The 23,348-nt window shown below is 41.4% G+C and overlaps 1 non-coding gene across 1 annotated transcript; it reads right to left on the bottom strand.

The window, feature by feature from the left end:
- Positions 1 to 12,291: 12,291 nt before the first annotated feature.
- Positions 12,292 to 12,367, bottom strand: TRNAK-CUU (transfer RNA lysine (anticodon CUU)). Its single transcript has one exon. It is a non-coding gene; the product is annotated as a tRNA-Lys (tRNA).
- Between the last annotated feature and the right edge of the window lie 10,981 nt (positions 12,368 to 23,348).

Here is a 23,348-nt window from a genome sequence, read left to right as displayed (position 1 = left end):
AGAGGGCATGAATGTTTCCTTGCAATATTTTTGCTTGACAGGAAAACACATGAATGAAATAAGACTTCAGGATTGCAGGAGATAATTTACATACTAATTAGGTAACACAGTATAGAGGGGCGGGGAGAGGGTGAGAAAGAGAGAGGAGGCAGATTCTGGAAGTTGACAGATAATGGGCTGCATGGTGTCAGAGCACTGTGATTATGCTATTGTCCCTAGGTCTTAGTTCACTCATCAGTCAAAACGCTGTAGTCTCTTAATATAAAATAGGACATATATGAAAAAAGCCAGGCACAGTAGGTGCTCAAGAAATGTTCATTCCCTTTTACTGTTCCCAGCAGCTCTTACCTCGTTCCTTTATAAAGAGGATCAGTTTACTCATCTATACAATGGGGATAATGACACTTACAAAACAAAGGTAGTATTGTATAGGATATTGACTCAGAAGAGCATGAGCTTCCTAATCTTTCTGTGCGTGGCTTCCTTTGGCAGTATGCTAAAGCCACTACACCTTCTCAGAACACCTTTAAATGCATAAACACTGTACTTTAGATTACAACAGGGGAACTAATTATGATAAAAATAAAGCTAACTATGTATTTTTTTTTAATTTGTAGTATATGTGCTTCCTTAATAGTGCATTAAATAATAACAAGATTTAGCAGTCCATGTAATATCTGGCATTATTTCAAAGTAATAATGACCATCAGTGGTATTCTGTGATAACTACATTGGCTACAATATACTGCAAAAGAATCTGTGATAGTTCTACTGGTCATAAAGTCACAGGTACTACTAATTTGATTTTTGTCACCGACATAATTGAAGGAGTGTTTGCTTTCAGTTAAAGGTTAATATAAATTGTTTTTTTTCATCCAAGTTTACTGATATCAGATTAAGAGCAAAAGTCTGATTAGCACAGTAAATGTCAGAGGGTCATGTGAATTATGTCAAATAAATGAATCTTATAGTCATGGCAGACATCAGAGGAGGTATTTTCATTGTTTTTACCCATCTACAGTGAGTATTGCATGAAAGCAGCCATACACAATATGTATGTGGTTGCATTCTAATAAAACTTTATTTGTAATAACAGGCAGTCAGCATGTGGGAGTTGGCCCATGGGCCAGAGGTGGCTTAAAAGCATTAAGCAAAACTTAAAAGCATTGTTCCTTGAAGAACTTAAAACATTTTGACCCATCTGTCCTGTCAAATACTTGGAACAACACCTTACTGGGAATTGTTGGGAATATGCTTTGCAAAAGCCACAAATTGTTCTATAAATGATAGCTAATCAAGTTAAATTGAATTTCTATCTGCTCTATGTCTACATTTGCCTTGTCTATGAAAGCACAGAGAAACATAAAGCCAATAACAAGGATGATGTACAGAGTAATTAGAAACAGCAGCACTTTAGTGTGTGGGAACGCAAATGACATAGAAACTATTGATGGCAATATAACCTTGTGTCTGGAGTTTTCTCCAGGGAGCTGTGACTATCCTGCAGCTGTCATCTGCTAGGCACAGTGTAGGTGTTCGGTAGGCACTTATTAGTTGATTATCTCTCTCCTATAGTCCTGATGAGTCTCCAAGGAGGAAGAGAAGCAAGTATATATTCATTTGGAAGTCTAAATATTTCCAGTGGACAGAAGTGTTCTGATATTTCTAGGACTGATGGAAGGAAAGTAAAACAAAGTGATATGGTTCGGGGATTTTCTAGACTGGAAAAAGAAAGGTACTGGGGTGCTTTCTGTTCAGACAGAAACATCTCAAGGCAACAATCATTATTGAGCAGCTACTAAGTGCCATATGCTATAGTGACAGGGTGAAAGAAAAAAATGGCCAATGGTTCTTGCTCCTGCCAAAAAGTTAAACCATGTATCTGTGACAAAGAAATGGTTGTGTGAGGAATGAGAGCTATAGCTTAGAACTGGAGAAGTTAAACATCACAGCCAATTGTGGAAGAAGAGTATCTGGAGCTAATATCTCTTGGTGCCTTTGTTTCTAGCCCCAAGGCCAGTTTGTTTTCTTTTTTCCTGTCTTGACTAGTGTCTGTCTTTACTAGGATAAGAAAGGTCCTGATGCAGAAGCCAGCAAGACAGTGGACACAGAGGTCCCACCCCACTGATGTATAGGTTCTGACCTGGCTTAGCTACACATGCAGCAGACTACCAGCAACTCCCTACAATGACTTTGAACAGTTCCCCTTCATGGGGAAAAACCAAATCCAAGACTTCAATGCAGGCACCAACACTGGAAACTGCCACCAGTCATAGAAGTCTTCACCGTTGCCTCATCTGCTCTCTTGCTGGGGTGGGAATATCCCTACTCCAACTGCCACAGCAGCAGGGCAAAGTTACTCTTGTCAGGCTAAGCTACAGTTCTGAGTGAATTTTCTCAAAGAAATCAGTGTTATCTGGAGTGTTGGGTTTTGTAGATGTCAAATTGTACCTGTTCTGTTTTACTAAGCTGTGGCACACAGCTGGCGTCACATAAGGAAGTGGTTTGGAGAGTTCATTTCAGTCAGCTGGGCACCATTCAGAGCTTTGGTACTGAGTCATTTCACACTCTGCACTGTTGTCCAGTCTTCCTGGCTTCTGGCCTCATGTATCACTGTCTGTCTTTCCTTTGCCCTACATACCACATGTTCAATGTTGCTTCTCCAGCAAAAAACTATTGCTCACCTTCTTCGTTATTGTCTAAATTCCCTTGCCCTGTGGGTAAGAGGCTATGTGAGGCTTCTAGAGAGCTAGTCATTGGTGAGAGTATCCTGGAGATAACTACAAAGGCTGCCTAAATCATGAAAGTGTGCAAAGAGAAGCAAGTGGGACCTCAAAGTCAATAGACAGAGAAGGACATACAAATATATCATGAAACTGAGTATGCAGTGGGGAGTAATTGTTAAAAACATAGTGCAGACAGGGAGCGAAACGAAAATAAACGTTGGAGTGTTGAAAAATTAGTAGGAAGACAAACCTAACTAGATATTTGACACAGGTGTATCATTTGGCCAATTCAATCCTTCCTCCAATGGAATTCATGGGTAGGCCCTATGTATTTAGAGGGTCCAGGGGCAAACATCCTCCGTATCGGTGGTTAATTACATTATGGTAAGTAACCCACCATTTCAGTGACTTGATGTAACACACATTTCTGCTTAGATGCTATACATCTTAGGTAGTTTAGTATGACACTGGATCACACAGGCCACTCAAAGACCTGGACTGTCAGAGCTTCCTCTGTCTTGTGGCTATACCATCCAGAGCATGTGGACTCTTTGGTTACCATGTAGGCAAGATGCTTACCAGCCATTGAATGCTCTGACCTAGAACTGACTCACAGCCCCTCTGCTCGCAGGCCATTGGTCTGACCTAATCTCATGGTCCTGCCAAACAAGAAGGGGCTGAGAAATATGGGGAGTACATCAATATTTCGGAAGCATTAGCTGGCCTACATGCAGCATCCAGATGTCCTAACCAGAAAAATTAGGGAAGAAGAGTAAAAAGTATACAAATCAGAAAGGAAGAAGTTAAAATGTCTGTGTTTGTAGATGACATGATCTTATACAGAGAAAATCCTAAAGATTCCACAAAACAGGGGCCTCCCCAGTGGCGCAGTGAGTTGAGTGCAGCGCTGTGAAAGTGTCCACAGGCTCTGCAGCACGGGTTCAATTCCCGAATGGCCGGGGAGATTCCCCCATGGTGCCATAGACCTCTCTTCTCTCGCCCGCTGCTCCCCTCAGCAGTGTATTTCAGTAGATCTGCCTGTTCTGCTCCCCCCTCTGTCTCTGGTGAATCCTCTCACCCTCCTGTGCCTCGAGCCTGTTCCCCAGCTATTGTATAAAAATAAATAAATCTTTAAAAAAAAGATTCCACAAAACAAACTATTAGAAGTAATAAACAAGTTTAGTAAAGAAGCAAACTACAAAATCAACACCAAAATTCAATTGCACAGCAAAACTAAATGAAAACAAACCCTAGAAATTGGACTTCAAATTGAGGCTACAAAGGGGGAAGGTGGGAATGGGGAGCAAAACAGGGAGGGTACTCAATGTATGGTGGAGGATTATGGTTGCTTTGGAGGTGGGTGTGTGTAGTAACATACATCTGAAGGGGCGTGAACCTATACCCCTAAATCATAGACAGTGTTTTAACCAGTTGCCTCAATAGAATATGATAAAATTTTTTAAACCTTTTAAAAAATCAGTTCCATTTTCATATCCTGACAATGATCTATCTGAAAAGGATATTATGAAAACAATCCTATTTACAGTAGCATCAAAAAGAATAAAATACAAAGAAATAAACTAAGGAAGTAAAAGATTTGTGTACTGAAAACTACAAAACGTTGGTGAAAAAAATTAAACAAGTCTCAAGCAAATGGAACGATATCCTGTGTTAATAGATTGGATGAATTAATATTGTTAAAACATCTATAGTACCCAAAACAATCTACAGATCCAATGCAATCTCTATCAGAATAGCACACTTAGGGGAAAAGAGGTCACCTTGGCTGTAGGTGTGGCCTCTGCCCCACCTGGGTGAAACTTCAGCAACTGGACTTTTCAGGAGGCATTTTTTCCCCTCCCTTGCTCTTCTCTGTCTTTTCTTCCAAATCTCTGAATATTATAATAAATCTTATAATCAGTAAATAAACTTGATACTCCAGAAAGAACTTGCAAAGACTTTTTTAACAGAAAGAAAAAGCAATTCTAAAGTTCATATGGAGGGGACTCCCTGGTGGCGCAAGGGGTTAAGACACAATCTATAGAGCAATCCGCAGCCACTGCAGCATGAGTTCAATTCTCTGGCCTGTCAGGGAGAAACCCACATGGTGCAGCAGACCTCTCCTGACTCGCCCTCTGCTTCCCTCAGCAGTATATTTCAGTAGATCTGCCTGTTCTGCTCCCCACTCTGTCTCTGGTGAATCCTCTCACCCCCCCACCTCTGGCCTGTACCCCAGTTCTTGTATACATAAATAAATAAATCTTAAAAAAAAACCAAAATGTATCATAGACCAATGGAAAAAAATAGAAAACCCAGAAATAATCCAATGCATATACAATACCAACAATAAATAATGGAGAAAGAATAATCTTTTTTAGCAAATTGTGTTGTGAAAACTGGATATCCACATGCAAAATAATTAAATTAGACCCTTATACCATAAGCAAAAATAAATTCAAAATTTATTGAATTCTTACAAGTAATACCAGAAACTGTAAAATTCCTTCAGAAAACATAGGGGGAAAGCTTCCTGACATTGATCATGGCAATTACAAGTATGACACCATAAGCACAGGCAACAAAAGCAATAAACAAGGGGGACTGGATCAAACTAAAAAGCAAAGATATCATCAGAATGAAAAGGCAACTTATCAAATGGGAAGAAATATTTCCAAGTCGTATATCTGCTACAGGGTTAATCTCTAAAATATATATGGAACCTCTACCAATCAAGAGTAAAAAACCCGATAACCCAATTTAAAAATGGGTTGAGAATTTGAACAGACGTTTCAATAGACATACAAATGGCCAGTAGGTATAAGAAAAAGATTCAACATTACTGATTATCAGGGGAATTCAAATCAAAACCAGGAGACATCATCTCCTACCTATCAGGATGACTTATCAAAAAAAAAAAAAAAAAGACTGCAAGTATTGATGAGGATGTGGAGAAATTGAAACCCTTGTACTGCACCCTGTTTGTGGGAATGAAAAATGATGTAATCATTATGGAAAACAGTATGGAGGGTCCTCAGAAAATGAAAAATAGAACTACTATATGATCCAATAATCCCACTTCTGGGTATTTATCCATAGGAGTTGAAATCGGGATCTCAATGAGATAGCATTCTTTTGTTCTTCACGTTGCTACTCACAATGACCAAGATGTGAAAGTGCTTAAATGTCCATTGAAAGGTGAATGAATAGAGACACTGTGGTAAAAACATATAATGAAATGCTACTCAGCTTTTTTTTTTTTAAAAAAAAAGGAATATTCCATAATATTTGACCATATGGATAAGCCTTGAGGACATTATGCTAAGTGAATTAAGCTAGTCATAGAAAGACAAATCATGCATGGTTATGTTTATATGCGGGATCTAGAATAGTCAACTCATAGAATCTGATAGGGACTGGGGGGGGGAGGGAGATACAGGGAGCTACTAATAACAGGTATAAGTCTTCAGTCAAGCAAACTGAATAAATTCTTATGATCTGTTGTGTGACATCATGCCTATAGTTCACAATGTTATATTGTGTACTTAAAAATTTTAAGATATAGATCTCATATTAAGTGTTCTTTCCATGATAAAATAAAATAAAAATAAATATTAAACAAAACGTATAAAATATATACCTCCTCCTATGGTGATGGGGTACTGTAATAGTGCTAGTAGCGACACCATTCGCTGTCATTTATTGGGTGCTTATTATATGCCAAGCATCTTGCTAAGAGCTTTGCATCCATTGCCTCATTTCATATTAACAACAGCTTGAGTGTCTTTCTCTGCAGAGCCTCAGTTTCTCCTGTGAGGAAGTGAGGCACAAGCCAGTGGTGGGGCCAGGGAACTGAGGAGTCAACAGGAGAGCTACCTGCCCACCCCACCAGGAGTCCCTTTGGACTGCTTCCAAAGGTGAGGCATTAAAAACACACCCCCAACCTATTCAATGCTGCCCAGAAGAAATAGATCCATTTTCCGCTCACCACATTGGATTTGCTTTATTTCCTGTGAGAAACTGCATTCCAATGGGAAAGTATTAATGGACTAAATGTAGGAAGTAACAATCGGGCTGTTTTCACTTCCCTGGGAGGAAATTCTTACATATTAACAGGTGGATGATTCCCCAGGTCCAGATTTCTGGCTGACAGATGCTAAGTACATCATCACCCTGCCTTCCCTCCCTCCTCAGGCTCTTTCTGGAAACAGAGGTATGCTGGCTATGTCATGGAAACGTCCCTCTTCAGCCTGCCTTGTTTGCCCACCTGAGCCTCAGAGGTGCTCACCTTATTGTGAGAGCTGTGATGGCACTGTACACAAACGGAGCCTCTTGTCACCACTCCAGCATCAGATGAATTAGTTGTTAGAACCCGTGCTTCTAATTGAATTACTTTTCCCTTTGATTTATCTCTTCCCCAAAGCTTTCTCATAACCTTTACAAGACAATGTGTACAATATGGCAGCTAGGAATTTGGGGTTTAATAAGTCCCCTGCACAACCCAGCATGTCTGTGGGGTTCGGTTCCCGAGCTTCATTTGGAACCAGGTGCAGCTGAGCTGAACAATGAAGCAGTGGGCCCAAAGTTATGAATCTCCTCTGAGCATTGCTTCATTAGAATCCCCTTACAAAAAAAGAAATGGGACTCATCTCATCAGCTCGATTTTATGGCATCTGATTAGACCACTATTTTCTCAGCAGGTCTCTTTTCTTTAAACTGTTGACTATGGATGGCCTGCTGAATAGAATGAACTTTGGACCACTAAATTGCCGCATTATGGTTATTTAGTGTAATTTATGAAAAACGGGAGAAGCCATGATCACTTACTTCTTGTTGCTAATGATATCTCCATTTATCTGAACAGGTATGGGTTTGGAATATCCCTTGCACCCCCAGTACTCATCCTAGAACATGTCCCAATTAGAGACCCCGAAAATGTTATTTGGAGATACAAACTCTACAGATGAGAGATTAAAAATTATTAACACCCGCACATGTATTTATGAATATCCACCATCAGCAGCCTTTCAGGAATGCTGAGGCTTTTAACTGTGCTCACCTAATAAGTTCCTCCAGTCAGTGTTTTACTTATAATTCAATGAATTTCGTCAGTGCCTTAATCGGTCTTCTGGGTAATATGCCCCATTAGTGCATTGCCATCTCTGTTTTGAGATCTGAGGAAGGTATTGAAATTATGTAGTATTTATTTCAAGCATTTTTATGATTAAAGTAGTACAGTATGCTTCTCTTTTCTGGTTAGTGAGAAATCCACAATTGCCCCTGCACGGCAAATGTAGAAGTCACCCTAAAACAATGGCTCCTGAGTTGATCATCTTCGGGAATGTTGGCTTGTAGAAGCTGCAGACCGCCTTTGGCTAGATGCAAATCTCTCAAGCATCCAGTAACTAAGAGACCGGCCTGGTGGAGTGGTTGGCAAGGACCGCTCACTTCAGGATGAGTCAGAGTTGAGGTTGAATTCTAGTCCTGCCAGCGATGGCCTTGTGACCTTGGGGAAATTTCTACTGTCCTTGACCTGTGATTGTCCTTATTTGAAAAATGGTGATGTGACTGCTTACCTCATTGGGTTATTCCAAGGGGTAAAGGAAAGAGCACATGTGAAGTGTCTACCTCAGAGCCTGATTCTCAGGAGACAACAAATGTTAGTGCATTTTCCCTTGCAGACGAGCAAAACCCAGACTTAGGACGCAACCCAATTTAAAGTATGTGTGTGATCAAAGAAAATCTCAAGAAATTTCCCAAACATAAATAATTTTATTCAAGTCTCATTTTAGAAATCAGTACATCTAAGAGGTAGATGATAGAGGGTCGGCACACGACAAGGTTAGACATTTCCAGGGTCCGAACTACGCAGGGATTTCTTCTCTGGCAATGCCCTCTTTGCCGACATTGGGGCACCAGACCAACATCTTTTGTTCAATGTGACAGTCATTCCATCCTGCTCAAATGAATAACATTTTACTTTGCCACTGGCTCAGTTGGGACAGATGACAAAGTTCGTTTGCCTTTCTGTGGGCTGACACACATCACCCCAGTACTGATGAATATTCAGTATGTCCTTGTTTTTACACTAGCAACTCTGAAAGTGGTCAAGTTTTTTTTTTAATTTTAATTTTATTTTTATATTCCCCATACAATTGCAACCCCCTTATTTTGACCCCAATCCCTCCTTTCCCCACCCCCCATCCCCCATAGAGTGTCTCTGGTTCATAGTTGTTTGTTGATTTTGATTTTCACTTTCTTATAGTTATTCTTTTTCCTGGTCCCTTATTTAAGTTTTCTAGATTCCTGCTATGAGTGAGACCATCTGGTAATTTTCTTTTTCTTTCTGGCTTATTTCGCTGAGCATGATCCCTTCCAACATCATCCATGTTGCTGCAAATTGCATGTGTTTATCTTTTTTGAATGCTGAGTAATATTCCATGGTGTATATGTACCACATCTTCTTGATCCAGTCATCTATTTTTGGGCATTTGGGCTGTTTCCAAAGCTTAGCTATTGTAAACAGTGCTGCTATAAACATAGGGGTGCAGGTGTTGTTTGGAATTGATGTTTCTGTGTCCTTTGGGTAAATACCTAGGAGTGGAATTGCTGGATCCTATGGAAGCTCTATGTTTAGTAGGTCCAGAAATCTCCACACAGCTCTCCATAGTGGTTGGACCAGTTTGCACTCCCACCAGCAGTGCAGGAGAGTTCCTTTTGGTCAAGTTTTTTTTTTTTTCTTGGTTTTTAGAGGAACACCTGTAATTCTGCCGGTGCTTGTGTGCTGAAAACTATGGCCTTATTAAAGCAGGAGAGAGACTACAGGAAAGAGTGAACATGGGAGAGGAGGTGTTTTATCCCTCATCAATACCTGATTGTTGGCACTATGTCAAGATTTTGTGGTTTAATCTCTACTGGAGCATAGACATGCTCCTTTAAAATTCTGTGTTTGAAGTTAAGTTGGCCACAATTGATGTCCATCCTTCAAAGACTAGTCCTTCTGGGACAGTTTTAACTTTTCACTCTAGGTCTTTTCTTTACTCCTAACTCTTCAGTAGTTATCAGGGAAGAAAATCCTTTACAAAATCTTTCTGTTGCAATAGCTGGCCTGTATTGAAAGTTGAGCACCACAATTTTAATCTGGGCCAGCTGGTAATCATTGTGGATAGGGTCCTTCATTTCTCTGGGCTCATGTTTGTATTGGGGGGCGGAGGGAGGGGATGTTCTCTCCACACTGGTCTCTCCACACTCCATCTGGTTGGTACAATGGGACAGGAGAACTGGGTGTATCCAGCGCAGGTTCTGCTCTCACACCTGCTTACCTGCCCAGAGGGTACTTTCTGCCATACTTGCTGAGTACACGCTGTACCAAGGATTCAGCGGTGAGCAAGACCAGACCTAGACCCAGCTCTCCAGGAGCTGATACCATTTCATGAGGAGATATGGGAAGGGGCAGGGGTGGTGGAGGTGGGAAGGGAAGCACTCAATTTGGGGCACATCACATTTAAGTTTTCTCTGGGTCATCCCGATATAACAGTGGCTCCCAAAGAAAGATTTTGCAGCAATGATACTGACTACTTGCTCCCCTTTTCTGTTCTGAATTTAGGGTTTATCTAATGTGGTAAGTTACATAGGCATGTGGAGACATCAGGAAGACTTGGAACCAGGTATCCAGAGCTCTATCTACCAGGTGTAGGGTGAGACAGGGAACCTCCTCAGACACTCCCAACCCGCCCTGTGTCTCTTTATTTGATGTTCCTGATATTCCAGTGCAGGAGTCTGAGTAATTGCTCTTCAGAACACAGCAGGAGAGAAATGAAACTGGCAACACTGGTACAAAACCTACTTTTCTTTTGACACACATTGTGGCTTCTGTGGTAAATGAAAATGCAAACAGATGTAAGAGTTGCAGGCCTTGGTCTTCCACAATTAATTTTGAGGGAAGGAAAAGAAAAGTGTGATTTTGCTCTTACTTGTATCACTTTTTAACTAATAACTTTATTGAGATATAATAGCTTTATTGAGTTATTAACTAATAACTTTATTGAGAAATAACCAAAACCCCTGATCTGGTGACTGTGAAGATGGCCCAGCTTGGACTTTACAGTCTCCTGGGCTGAGAAGGCTCTGGCATGGCTCCCTTCCACCCTCTCTTTCCCTGATCTCTGCTAAGCTGTCCTGCCTCCTGTTAGGCTCCACTAATTTCTGGCTGATTGCTCTATTGTTTTCAACGTTCTTGGGGCACAAATTGCCGCACAGTTTGATCCAATTCAGTTCAAGCAGAGTTAGCTTTGAAGTTTGTTTTAACTCCAGGAGGGCTCTTAGCTGGGTCTTTCCTTGGTTATCTCTGGTAAACAAGATAGCCTATGGTTTAACTTGTTGCATCAAACTCTTCATTGTTTTCCACAACACCCTGAGGCTTGAATTTCCACATGCTATTTTTAAGTAGACTCAGTCCTTTAGGGCAGAATTCCCCATCTCCTTGTTCTTATGGACTGGACTCTCCCCCCAAGTCTTCAGCTTGACTCTTCCATGGGGGTGAGCCACTAAGGTGAGCCATCCTCACTAAGCGTGAGGCCTCTGCCCACCAGCTTGTACGGCATGAGGCTGTTGGGGCCCCCAAAATCTCTATCTGCTGCACTTGAGCTAGAGACTCCAATCTATACCTAAGGGCTGAGGAGAGGGAGATCCCCATCTTAGCCACACCCAGAGTAGAGGCACCATCAAGCTGAGCTTGGTTGGTGACAGAAGGAACAGGTAATGACTGGAATGCCATAGACTTTTGCTGTTGTGGTGATGATTTACTAAGTTTTCTTAAGGAAATGTTTCTTCATGTGCTGTCTGTGCTTAGAACAATATTCAGAGACTAAATGGTTGATTTTTTTCTAAATATTGAGCAATGCCAGTTTTATTTTTTCCCCAGCTTTATTGAGATATACTTGACATCCGACATTGTGTAAGGTATACAATATGATGATTTGATATATGGATGAATTGTTAAATGATTACCACAAACACATTAGTTAGCACATAGTTACCATTACTTCACATAGTTACGTGTGTGTGTGTGTGTGTGTGTGTGTGTGGTGAAAGTGTTAGGGGGAAAAGGATGTCCCAAAGCAAATTCCATATAGGCTTTGTGGACTCCACCCCCACCCCAGGTCAAAGCCAAAGACACTGGGAACTCCAAATCCCATCACCACCAAAGGGAAGGTGGCTGGGACCTGAGGGTGGGGTTAAGCAGCCAGGTGGATACAAAAGGCAGACACGTGGGCTTTGGGGATCCCCCATTTTGGCTCTCCGCCAGCTCGCAGTGTCCGGCCAGCTCTGAGAGTGACTTTGGGTTTCCAGGTCGTCGGATCGGGTAGGACGCATTAAAGACTTTATTTCCCTATTTTCTCCCTGAGTTGTATATTTTCCTTATTTCTTTTTCTCTTGTAAATAAACCTTTTATTAACCCTTTTGCGTGTGTCTGTAGTAGAGTATTCATAAGTCCCTTTAAAGCGCGTGGGTGAGGACCCACAGCCAGGAACCCGTTTAATATCAGGGTTGCTCTATAACAGCTTGGCGCCCAACGTGGGGCTCGAACCCACGACCCTGAGATTAAGAGTCTCATGCTCTACCGACTGAGCTACTTTCCTAGCAACTTTCAAGTATACAATTTAGTAGTATGAACTATGGTCACCAAGCTGTACACTAGATCCCCTGAAATTATTCATCTTAGAAGTGGAAGTTTCCAGGAAGTTTCCTCAGACCACCTTCACCATTTCCCCCACTCCCTCACCCCTGGCAACCACCACCCTACTCTTTGATCCTATGAGTAAGACATTTTTAGATTTTAAATATAAGTGAGTCATACAGTATTTGTCTTGCTCTGATTGATTTATTTCACTTAGCATTAATGCCCTCAGGTCCATCTATGTTGTCACAAATGGCAGGATCTCCTTTTTACGGCTGAGTAATATTCCTTTATAGACTCCATCTCATGCATGGGCACTCGGGTTGTTTCCATAGCTTGTCTATTGTAAATAATGCTGCATTGGAGATGTGGGTAAGTATGTCTTCAAGATTCTGTTTCCATTTCCCTGGGATATATACCCAGTCATGGCATTGCTGGAACCTGTGATAGAGCTATTTTAAATTTGTGAGGAACCTCTATATTTTTCTGTAGTGATTATACCAATTTATATTCCCACCAACAGTCAAGGGTTCTACACATCCTGGCCATCATTTGTTATCTCTTGTCTTCTTGATGATAACAATCCTAACAGGTGTGAGATAATATCTCATGGTGGTTTGGATTTGCATTTCCTGATGATTAGTGATAATGAGTACCTTTTCATGTACCTGTTGGCCATCTGTATGATTTCACTGGAAAAATGTCTATCCAGATTTTCTGCCTATTTTTTAATTGAATTGGCTTATTTTTATTATTGATTTATATGAATTCATTAAATATTTTGGCTATTAACCACTTTTCATATGTATGACCCAGTAAATCTACTTCTAGGCATTTTAGGAAATAAAAACACTAACTAGAAAAGATATCTGCCCCCTGATGTTCATTGCAACATTATCTATAGTAGTCAAGACATGGAAACAACCTAAATGTCCATTGCTAGATGAATGGATAAAGAAGATGTGATATATATATATATATATATAATAGTCCATCGTATATATTATATGTGAGAGTCCATTAAACATAGTCCATATTATCCAACAGCCTGCACATTGACTATTGGGGTTCAGATCCTGGATCAGCCACTTTCTAACGGTGTGACCTTGGCAAACTCTTTGTGCCTCAGCAAAATGATAATAATATCTTATGGGTCACTGTGAGGATTTCATGGACAAAAAGACATAAAAATACATAGAGCGATGCCTGGCATAGTAGCACCCTGTGATTGTCCATGAAGCTGATGATGTTGGTTTGGAGATTTGTCCTTATTTAAAGGTCTCATCCTGCGCCCAATGAATTCTTTCAGATTTCCTAAAAAATAGTCTTCCTTTCCCCCAGAGAGGCATTGTGGAAAGACTGTGGACAAAATTTCTTTAATACAGAGTCATTAGTCATCAAGATGACCAGTGTGAGAAAAGGCAAATCCGTTGTTCTGGGCATCAAGTCCCTGAAAATGTTGGAACTGACAGCATGTCTGATCAAGTGATGCCGTTCAAGACATTTAGCCAAGGGTGATGCTCTAGGATGAAATTAAAAGGGAAATGACAAATAAATTGTGGCAACTAATTAATACACAGCCCACTATGGAAGCTAACAGTCCATCTCAAAAGCAAGATCTGACTTTTGCACAGCCCACCGTTTTGTGGTCTGAGTTGGGTTTTGTTATAATTGTGTTAAAAACTGCAGACATTGGTGTCTTGACATGAATATTGTACTTTGAATATTTCTTTTGAGTTCCTTAGTAGTTGGGAAGTGATAGATAGCTGGATGGATGGATGGATAGATAGATGATAGAGATAGATAGATAGATAGATAGATAGATAGATAGATAGATAGATAGATAGATAGATAGAGGGATAGATGGATAGATAGAAGGATAGAGAGGTAGATAGATAGATCGATAGATAGATAGATAGATAGATAGATAGATAGATAGATAGATAGATAGATAGACAGTTGTTACTAGTTCGATCTTATTTCAATAATGTGGTGTTTGAAATTACATTGCAACTTCAAAATAAGGACAAATGGAAAGACATTGTTGGGGTTTACGTGGACTGCAGATTAAGCATGAAAGTAGTATATGCTTTTTATCTTCTGATTTATCTAACATGATAATGGTTACTTCATTTCAGATGTGGTTCTCAGGACTAGCACCCTAGCCAGGTCTCCTCTTACAAGCATTAATATTCTCTTTGGCATAAAGTCCCCACATTTTCATCTTTTACTTTAAAACTGATTCTGTGACATCAGTAATTCCCAGAAGGGCTTATAACTGCCACCCAGGAATGAATGACTGTAGGTCAGGCCACCAGCCCTCCAACAGGCCCCTGTGGGGTAAGCGTGGGGGGCACTGAGCACAGCACTGGGGGCTGAGGCACTAGCCACAGTGCATAGGCCAATTCTGGCCCACTGCCTGGTTTTGTAATTAAAGTTTTATTGGAACACAGCCATGCCCATTCATTACGTATTTCCCATGACTGCTTTCACACTACAATGGCAGAGTTGAGTAGTTGCAAAAGAGACCATATGGCCTACAAAGCCTGAAACATTTATTATCTAGCTGTTTACAGGAAAAGTTTGCCAATCCCTGTACTAGATGGTTGTTTGCAGTTTAAAATGTTCTGACATGTTTAAAGTTCCTGGGTAGGAATCTAAAATAAATCCAGCTATATTTGATGCCTTCATTTGTTTGCTTATAATCAACCCTGAGCAGATCTGTTATAAACTAGTGAAAAGGCATTTCTTGAAAGAAGCCTCAAGTGCCTCCCTCTGAGTCTTTGCTTCCGGAGTCCCTCTGCCTGGAATGTCCACTCCCACTCCACCTCCTCAACTGCTGTCCTGTTACCTCCTATTGGGCCTTCGGGATTCCAGCCCAGCCAAGCCTCCTTTGTGAAGGCTTCCCTCACCCCAGACCCAAGACACAGGAAAGCATTCCCTCCTGGAGTTTCCAAAGCTCACGCTATAGAACTCTGCTGCAGCTGGCTCATGTGAAGTATTGGTCCCATCTACTCCACTGTGAACTCTGCAGGGGTAGAAGTGAAATTGTGTTTGTCTCCATAATCCAGCCTTATTAGACCCAGTCATTTGCAAAATCTAAGCTTTTGTTCCCCTGTTGTTTATGTCTACCCAATACTGTGTACCTCACTCACCTCCCTGCTTCTGCTGCTACTCTCCAGTCTGCAGCTGGAGTCTCAGTGCTATTATCGCTGTGGCATGAGTTTGATCCACGAGTGGCCAGGGAGCTAACTCACATAGCGCAGCGACCTCTCCTATCTCGCCCGCTGCCCGCCTTCACAGTGTATTTCAGTAGATCTGCCTGTTCTGCTCCCAACTTTGTCTCTGGTGAGTCCTCTTACACATACCCTGCCACACACACACACACCTCTGGTCTACACTCCAGTTCTTCTACACAAAAATTAAAAAGAAAATGGAGTGGCTTCTCATAGGGGAATTTAGGCCACGTCACTGTTCTGCTCAACGCCCTCCACTGGCTTAGACTAGGAACAAAATCAAAAGGCTAAACCCAGCCTTGCACCTCTAATTCCCTGCCCGCACCTCCACCATCATCTATCTCTTACTGCTCTTCCTCCTTGTAATCTGCATTCCAGGTGCTCTGATCTGCTCGCTCAAACCATGCTCCTCCTGCCTCAGGGTGTCTGCAATGACTGTTCTGTCTTTCTGGAATGCTTTTCTCCCAGAGAGCAACATAGCTCAATCCCTCAATACTTCCCTCCACACACACACACACTTCTGTAACCCTTCGACCTTTTCTCCCTATCCCCCCCCCCCCGTTAACCTCCAAAACTTCACTTCGTTTATTAGTGCCCACTAGTCACTGTAAGCATTTTGCTTTGTTTATTCATCCACATTCTTTGTTTTACTCACGTATATTTAAATGTGCAGTATTTGCCTTGTCCTTCTGACATGCTTTACTACATTTAATTCCCTCGAGCTCTTTCCACTGTGCCATAACCGTTTCATCTGTCCTTATGGCTGAACAGTATTCCACTGTGTGGCCAAACCACATCTTCTTGACCCAAACCTCTCTTCGTGGGCATCAGGTTGTTTCCATGTCCTAGCTACGTAAATAATACTGTATTAGACATTGTAGACCATATAATTTTTTGAGTTGGTGGTTTCATGTTGTTCAGGTAGAAGCCCCCAAATGGAATTGCCATTTCATTTTTAGCTTTTTTTTTTTTTTTTTCACTGTCAAAATGGCTATCTCAGTTTACATTCCTACCAAGGGCGGAATAGTGTTCATCTTTCCCTACATCCTCTCCAGCACTTGTTGTTGGTGTTCTTTTTCATCTGTGCTATTCTCACAGATGTGAGATGAGATCTCATTGTGTTTTTTTAAAGATTTATTTATTTATGCATATAAGAGCTGGGGTACAGGCCACAGGAGTGGTGGGTGAAAGGATTCACCAGAGACAGAGCGGGGAACAGAACAGGCAGATTGACCGAAGTACACTGCTGAGGGGAGCAGCAGGCGAGTCAGGAGAGGTCTGCTGCACTATGTGGGTTGCTCCCTGGCTGGCCGGGGATCGAACTCGTGCTGCAGAGGCTGCGGATTGCTTCATAGATTGCATCTTAACCCTTGCACCACCAGGGAGGCCCTCATTGTGGTTTTGAGCTGCATGTTCTTTTACTAAAAGAAACGCTGAACATTTTTCATATGTGTGTGGATCTTTTGGATATCGTCTTTGTTGAATTTTCAGTTCAGGTCTACTGCCTATTTATTAATTGGGTTTGTTTTTTGTTGTTAAAGTGAAGAATTTTTTGTCTATTTTAGATATGAACCCCTTGTCAATTATGACAAATAATGTTTCCCTTTCAGTAGGGTGTAGTTTTAATATACTTATATTTTCTTTCATTGTGTGAAAGATTTTAAGTTGAAGTATTCTCAATTATTTTTTTGGCATTCCCCTTGAGCTATCTTTGTCTGTTTTGGGTACTAGGTTAATTTTGGCATCATAAAATCAATCGCAATCTCATTCTGATGGGGCACATTTTTACTCTCCTTCACCTCTACTTTGGATGATTTAGGTGTCATTGCTCCCTCAATTCATTCAGGTCAGTGCTCCAATATCACCTTTCAAAGAAGCCTTTCTTCTTTGAGGGAAAAAAATAGTACCCTCTGTCACTCAGTGTTCACTTAAATTTGTATTGCTTTTTAACAGTTACCATTCCCTAATATTACATATCATATTTACTTATTTCCTACCTTCATCACCAGATTCAAAACTCTGTGCAAGTAAGGGCACCATCTTTTTATTGTTTGGTATCTAGTAGGTGCCCAATAACCATCTGTAGAATACAAACAAGTATAAAGAAGTCTGTCTGTCTGTTGATTCTGGCAGCAGTGCCACACTGTTTTAATCAGTATAGTGCATTATGTGTACTAATAGTACTTCTTAAAGAATAAGAAAATGCAATAGGGAAAACATAGGTTTTAAGAGCATATAGATACTAGTTCAGATTCTAGCTCTAGCAATTCATATTCTTTGGGCCTACATTTCCTTTGAGTTAATAAGGGGATAATTATACCCACAATATAGGACTATTTTGTGGAACAAATGAGACAATACATGCACTGTGAATTTTTTTTAAAGCAGGCTATGAAATGGGATTATGACTGGCATAACCCCATTTTCACAAACATATGTTTGTTTAGAAAAGTGGCTGCAACTGATACTCCAAAATGTTAACAGTGATCATGGGTAATGGGCTTAGGAGCGATGTTTTCCTCTTCTTTATACTACTGTAGCTTTTGTTTATTTTTACAATGAAGTACATGGCTCATCAGAAGCAAAGGCCATTTTCATTTTGAAAGAAAATTGACTGGAAATAAAACCATATCCTTCCAACCACACCAAGCTGCGCATCTACTTTGGTGCTCAGGTCAGGGTAGAAACTTGCTGAGTTGGCAGGGCATGGTGAGAAAGAAGGTAGGATAGGCAATAAATCTGAGGACAGAATTAGAGCAGAACTAAGTTCATTGTGTTTTGTAGACCATATTCCTTGACTAAAACAGTTTGGTAAGAGGCCCACTGAGACTCAGCTTCCTTGTCAGTTTGGTACCATATCTCGGAATGGTGTGCAAAGGATCAAAGGTGAACATGTACTAACGGCTAACAGAGCATCCAATGGTGAAGAGCATAATTCTGGAGCTAGTTGATTTGCATCCAGATCCTACCTTCCTCCTTATTAACTGATGGCCTTACACTTTCTAAACCTCTGTTTCCTCTGCTCTAAGGTAGGGAGTGTAATGTAGACCCCAATAGTTTACTGTCAGGACTCAAGAGCATGTGGCCTGCTGATATCAAAAAATACTGGATTGCTCCTGTTCACCTTGTGTCCTACTTTGTACCCAGCCCCTGCCCCCCACTTCTGAGTATGTAGAATAAAGGGAGAAGAGAAAGAGCTCTTCTAGCTACAAACACGTGTTCCTGGCCTTGTTTTTAAGCAGTGCAAAGCCAGGAAGAGGGTCAAGGAAGGTAGAGAGTGAGTCATCACTTTGTGTTGCTGGAACAAGTGTGGGAGGGAAGCCATGTCCCCGCCTGCCCACTGCCACTTCAACAGCCACTGTGTAACAAGAAGCCCTTGGCTGCCTTGGGGAGAATGGAGAATAACGAAGATGACAAGGCCAAGATATCTAACATGAGCAAGCTGGGGAGCTGTGGACGAACAATGAAGAGCCCTAATATTTTGCACAGTCTTATATATCCATCTGATTTCTAGACCTTACTGGTGTGAGGCCTGTATTCCCCAAATCACATCCCTCTAACCCTACAGAAACCGGGAGCTACTCATCAAGTTGAAGTGGATTTTATCATTGGTATTACCCACAAAGCACAGGTGTGGAGATGGGACGATTGCTCTGCTCCCCTTTTGTATTATTAAACATTTGAGTCATGAAAGAAAGGTTATTAGAGCGAGAATGAGGATCTCTTACCCTTTCCTTCCTTCCATAACAAAATATTGAGCCCTGCAGTATGCTGGCTTCTGGGAATGCAGAGATGAAAATGTACCCCGTGTGCTACCCTGGAGAAGTAGGGGAGTGGTGGAACCAGGCACGTGCTGGGCACTTAGATTGTGCTGCTGTCAGTGGGTACTTCAGGGCAACAGTGATGGCACTTATCAGGATTTGAGCAGCTCTACTTCCCACTGGAGGTACAAGTTGGTCTTTGAAGGATGTAGAGGATTTTGCCGGGGGGGAAAGGAATTGAAATATGTGGCCAGTAAGTGACAACTGGGTCACGGCAACCTGCACAAGTCCAGATGCCATGAGGGCCATCGTCAAGGCCAGGCAGGGAGCCAGGTGATGTACTCTCTGAGGCATGGGTCTGTTCAGCTTCTCAAGACCCTAATGACATCCTCTCCCCACATCTGACCCTCATCTCCCTTTCTAACCACACCGTGTTATTTGGCCCCCTTTTCCAGCCCCATGCTATTCTTTACCTGTTTCATTCATCATGCCTGTAAGTCCTGCCTCTGTGCCTCTCCCGGCGTAGTCCCAGCAGCCGGAGTACTCATCCCCACATCTGCCTTTGGTATAGTCCAGTCCCCTAATTAAGGTCCAATTCCTCCTCCAGTCAATCTGATCCCTGGGGCAGATCCAGCATCTCTACCTCCATGCCGCCAGAGAGAACTAACCTTTTTTCCCCTTTATGCCTGGGACACTTAGTGCCACCATTAAGATCTTGACACACTCTTCCTTATGTAGTCAAGAGGTGAAAAATACAAGGTGGGGATGCAGGAGACCAGACTTAGAAACACTTACCTACTGTGTGACCTTAGGTAGATCTGCCAACCCTTTGAACCCTCAGTTTCATCATCTGCAGAATGGAAATAATAATAGCTCTCTCTCAGTTACAACCCCTGAAAACCCATCCTTCTCGGGTCTTCTTGATTTGGTCATATTCTCCTGGGCTGTCATGACCCCATGGATTTTCCTTCCCTAACTCGTTCACACATGTAATTTTATATTGGCTGTGTGATTATTTGATTAATACCTGCCAGCCCCACTAAAATGTAACTCCATTTTATATAACCCCAGTGCCCAGAACAGGACTTCACTCTTAAATAGGAGCTCAACAAATATTTGTTGACTGAATGAAAGAACAAATGAATGAATCACCATTTCACTGTTGAGAGAAGCTGAGGCTCAGAGAGATAAAGTATATTGCTCAAGGCTGCACAGCTAGCCGATGGCAGCCTAGGACTTGAGTCTAGCCTAAATCTGTTATATTACATCTCATGTTCTGTCTTCCGACTTTTCCTGACTTTGAAGTTTTTAACTTCACAGGCTAAATGTGAATACTTGTAAAAATTCAAACCATGGGCTAAGAGGTAAAATCTCCCTAGCCTTGTACTACACACACACACACACACACACACACACACACCACACACCCCACACCTAGATAAACAGTCTTATTGGGTTTTATGTTTTGCATTTATGATGCATTCTTCTGAGATTCATTGTATTCATTTAACATGATGCCATCGAGCTCTTTTGATGCTGGTACCTCAGCCTCGAACACTCCTTTGCACACAGGAAGACGTACTAAAATATTAAGTAAATGATGCGTAAAATGTAGAAGTGCCATTAAGTAATTATTTTGTTATCAAAAGAGAATTGGGTGATAACATTTTAGTATGCAGTTCCTTTATTATATGTGATACATTTTAGGGGTCTACAGATGAGAAAGACCATTCTTACCTGTCTCCTGCTACCATAGATAAAGCTAGAAGCTATGTGATAACATGGCACACACATAGGACAACAGAAGTTTTTCCATATTACCATATCTTATAATGCAAGGGCAAAGGAGGGAGAGAAAAGAGCTGAGAGACAGACAGTGGATTTATTTGTCATGCTAAAGAGTGTGGATCTTATCCTGAGGGAACAGGGAACCAGGTAGGGATTACTGGTTTGGAATGCATTGGCTGTAAGCATTGGCTGCTGATGTTATTATTATTCTCTCTCAAATATAACCAATATAATAAGAAGTCTAAATGCAGCAAGTTGATGCCTTTAGTTCAGAAGCTCAGCAACGCTCTTGAAGCCGAGGCTTAGTCCTTATGTTTTTCATCCTGATTGTGTTGACTTTTACCTTCATGTTTATCATTTCACAGTCACAAGATGACCCCTGTGGCTTCAGGCAGCAGGTCCATCCATGTTCAAGGAAGTTAAAGGGGGAAAAAACGATTGCTCTCAGGAAAGCAAAAATTTCCCCAGGAGCCCTCCACAGACTGAGGCTTATAACTCATTGGCTGAGATTGCAGTATATGGCCACCATAACTTTTCGAAAGGCTGGGAGAACTAGTATTTAGTTTTTCTAACTTATATAACAAGGGCAAACAATGCTTGGGAATGGATGTTTTGGTGCCCAACCAAAGTAATCTGTTTACAGTGGGATTTTCCTCAAGCAATTGGCAGGAAGTAACCTATCAAGCCCCTCTGCCCCTGTGGTGTCATTGTAATTCTTTCCAAGAGGTTTTTTTTTTTTTTTTTTTTTTTTGGCAACACTGAAATACGGCAAGTTTCTCAGGTAGTCCTGAAAAATGGCATTGGCAGTCAATCTCATATGTATAACCTGACAAAGGTGGCTAAGCAATTAATGGGCTAAGCAATTAATGCAGGATTTCTGGTTGCACAGAAGGATTATGTGCTTCCTTTGTTAAAGTAGGATATAGCAACTTGTCTGGAGAAAGGGTCTGTCCATTTGCCTCCACATTGGAGCTGTCGGCCTAAAACTGTGTTGGAAAGCCCATACTCTAAGAATACCATTCTAAGTTCACATCTCCTGATCTGCTTCAACTTGGGGCTAGTCTCACTTGGCACTTGAAATATGCACTGTCTGGGAAACCCATAACCTGCTGCCAGGAAATGCCACTACCCCCAAAAAACTAAATGCATGTATACATATCTATTCATTTAGAAAATATTTATTAAGCACATCCTATGGGTTAGACTTTTACTAGGTCCCAAAGATATAGCAGCCAACAATTTAGACAAAAATCTTATTCTCATGGAACTTTCCCTATTCTCTGCTACTACCCCCTGATGCCATATCGCCATGCAAGCCTGAGAAAGAATCAAATATCTACAGCAGAAGTTTGAGGGTGTAAGTCAGATCTCATACCTGGTAGTGTAGAATTGGGGGTGAGTAGACTAGAAGGGAACTTCTAGAAACCAGCCTCTGACTGCATATATGCTAGCATGATTTTGAAGATAATGTGACTCATATGGCAAAGACTGCTTGTTGTTTCCCACTATTTCTTCACTTCTTCCATAATAGAATATTCAGCTGCACATACGACCACTAAAAATGAATACCTTATTTCCAGCCTCCATTGCAGAGTTAAATTTGTTTATACAATGAAATGTTGGCCAATGGCATGTAGGCAGACGTGATGTGTACACTATCTAGATTGTTGCCTTAAATAGAAAAGATAACTCCTTACCCTTTCATTTTTCTCCTCCCCGCTGGCTGTGCATCATCATGAGCTATCTTTGGTCATACAGACAGGGTACAATCTTAGGGATGACTTCCTGGATTATACCTTGGTCAGCAACACTACCCCAGCCACAGCTGACCTTCCTCCAGTTTATGTGAGAGAGAAATCAACTTCCATTTTGCTTAAGCCATTCTTATCTTTGGTTTCTATTACAGCAACAGAACCTACACCCTCACTAATCCTGCGTGCAAGGAGTAACTCCTTATTCTCTGCATGAGAATAGATTCAGTGAACTGGTGGAGGTGTGACTTATATGAGCGTGGGTTGAACAACATGGACAAAGGGAGGAAGTATGGACAGTGAGTGTAGACAATTCTTTCAAGAAGATCATCTATAAAAGTTGAGACAGAGGGCCTCCCTTTTGACACAAGGGGTTAAGAACAGCACTGTGAAGCTATCTGCAGCCTCTG

The sequence above is a fragment of the Talpa occidentalis genome, unplaced genomic scaffold (assembly GCF_014898055.3).
Source record: "Talpa occidentalis isolate TD23 unplaced genomic scaffold, MPIMG_talOcc4v2.1 talOcc4.15, whole genome shotgun sequence".
NCBI classification, from domain to species: Eukaryota; Metazoa; Chordata; class Mammalia; order Eulipotyphla; family Talpidae; genus Talpa; species Talpa occidentalis.
Note: the sequence above shows the minus strand (reverse complement) of the source record. Positions and strands in the feature narration are given on the sequence as shown.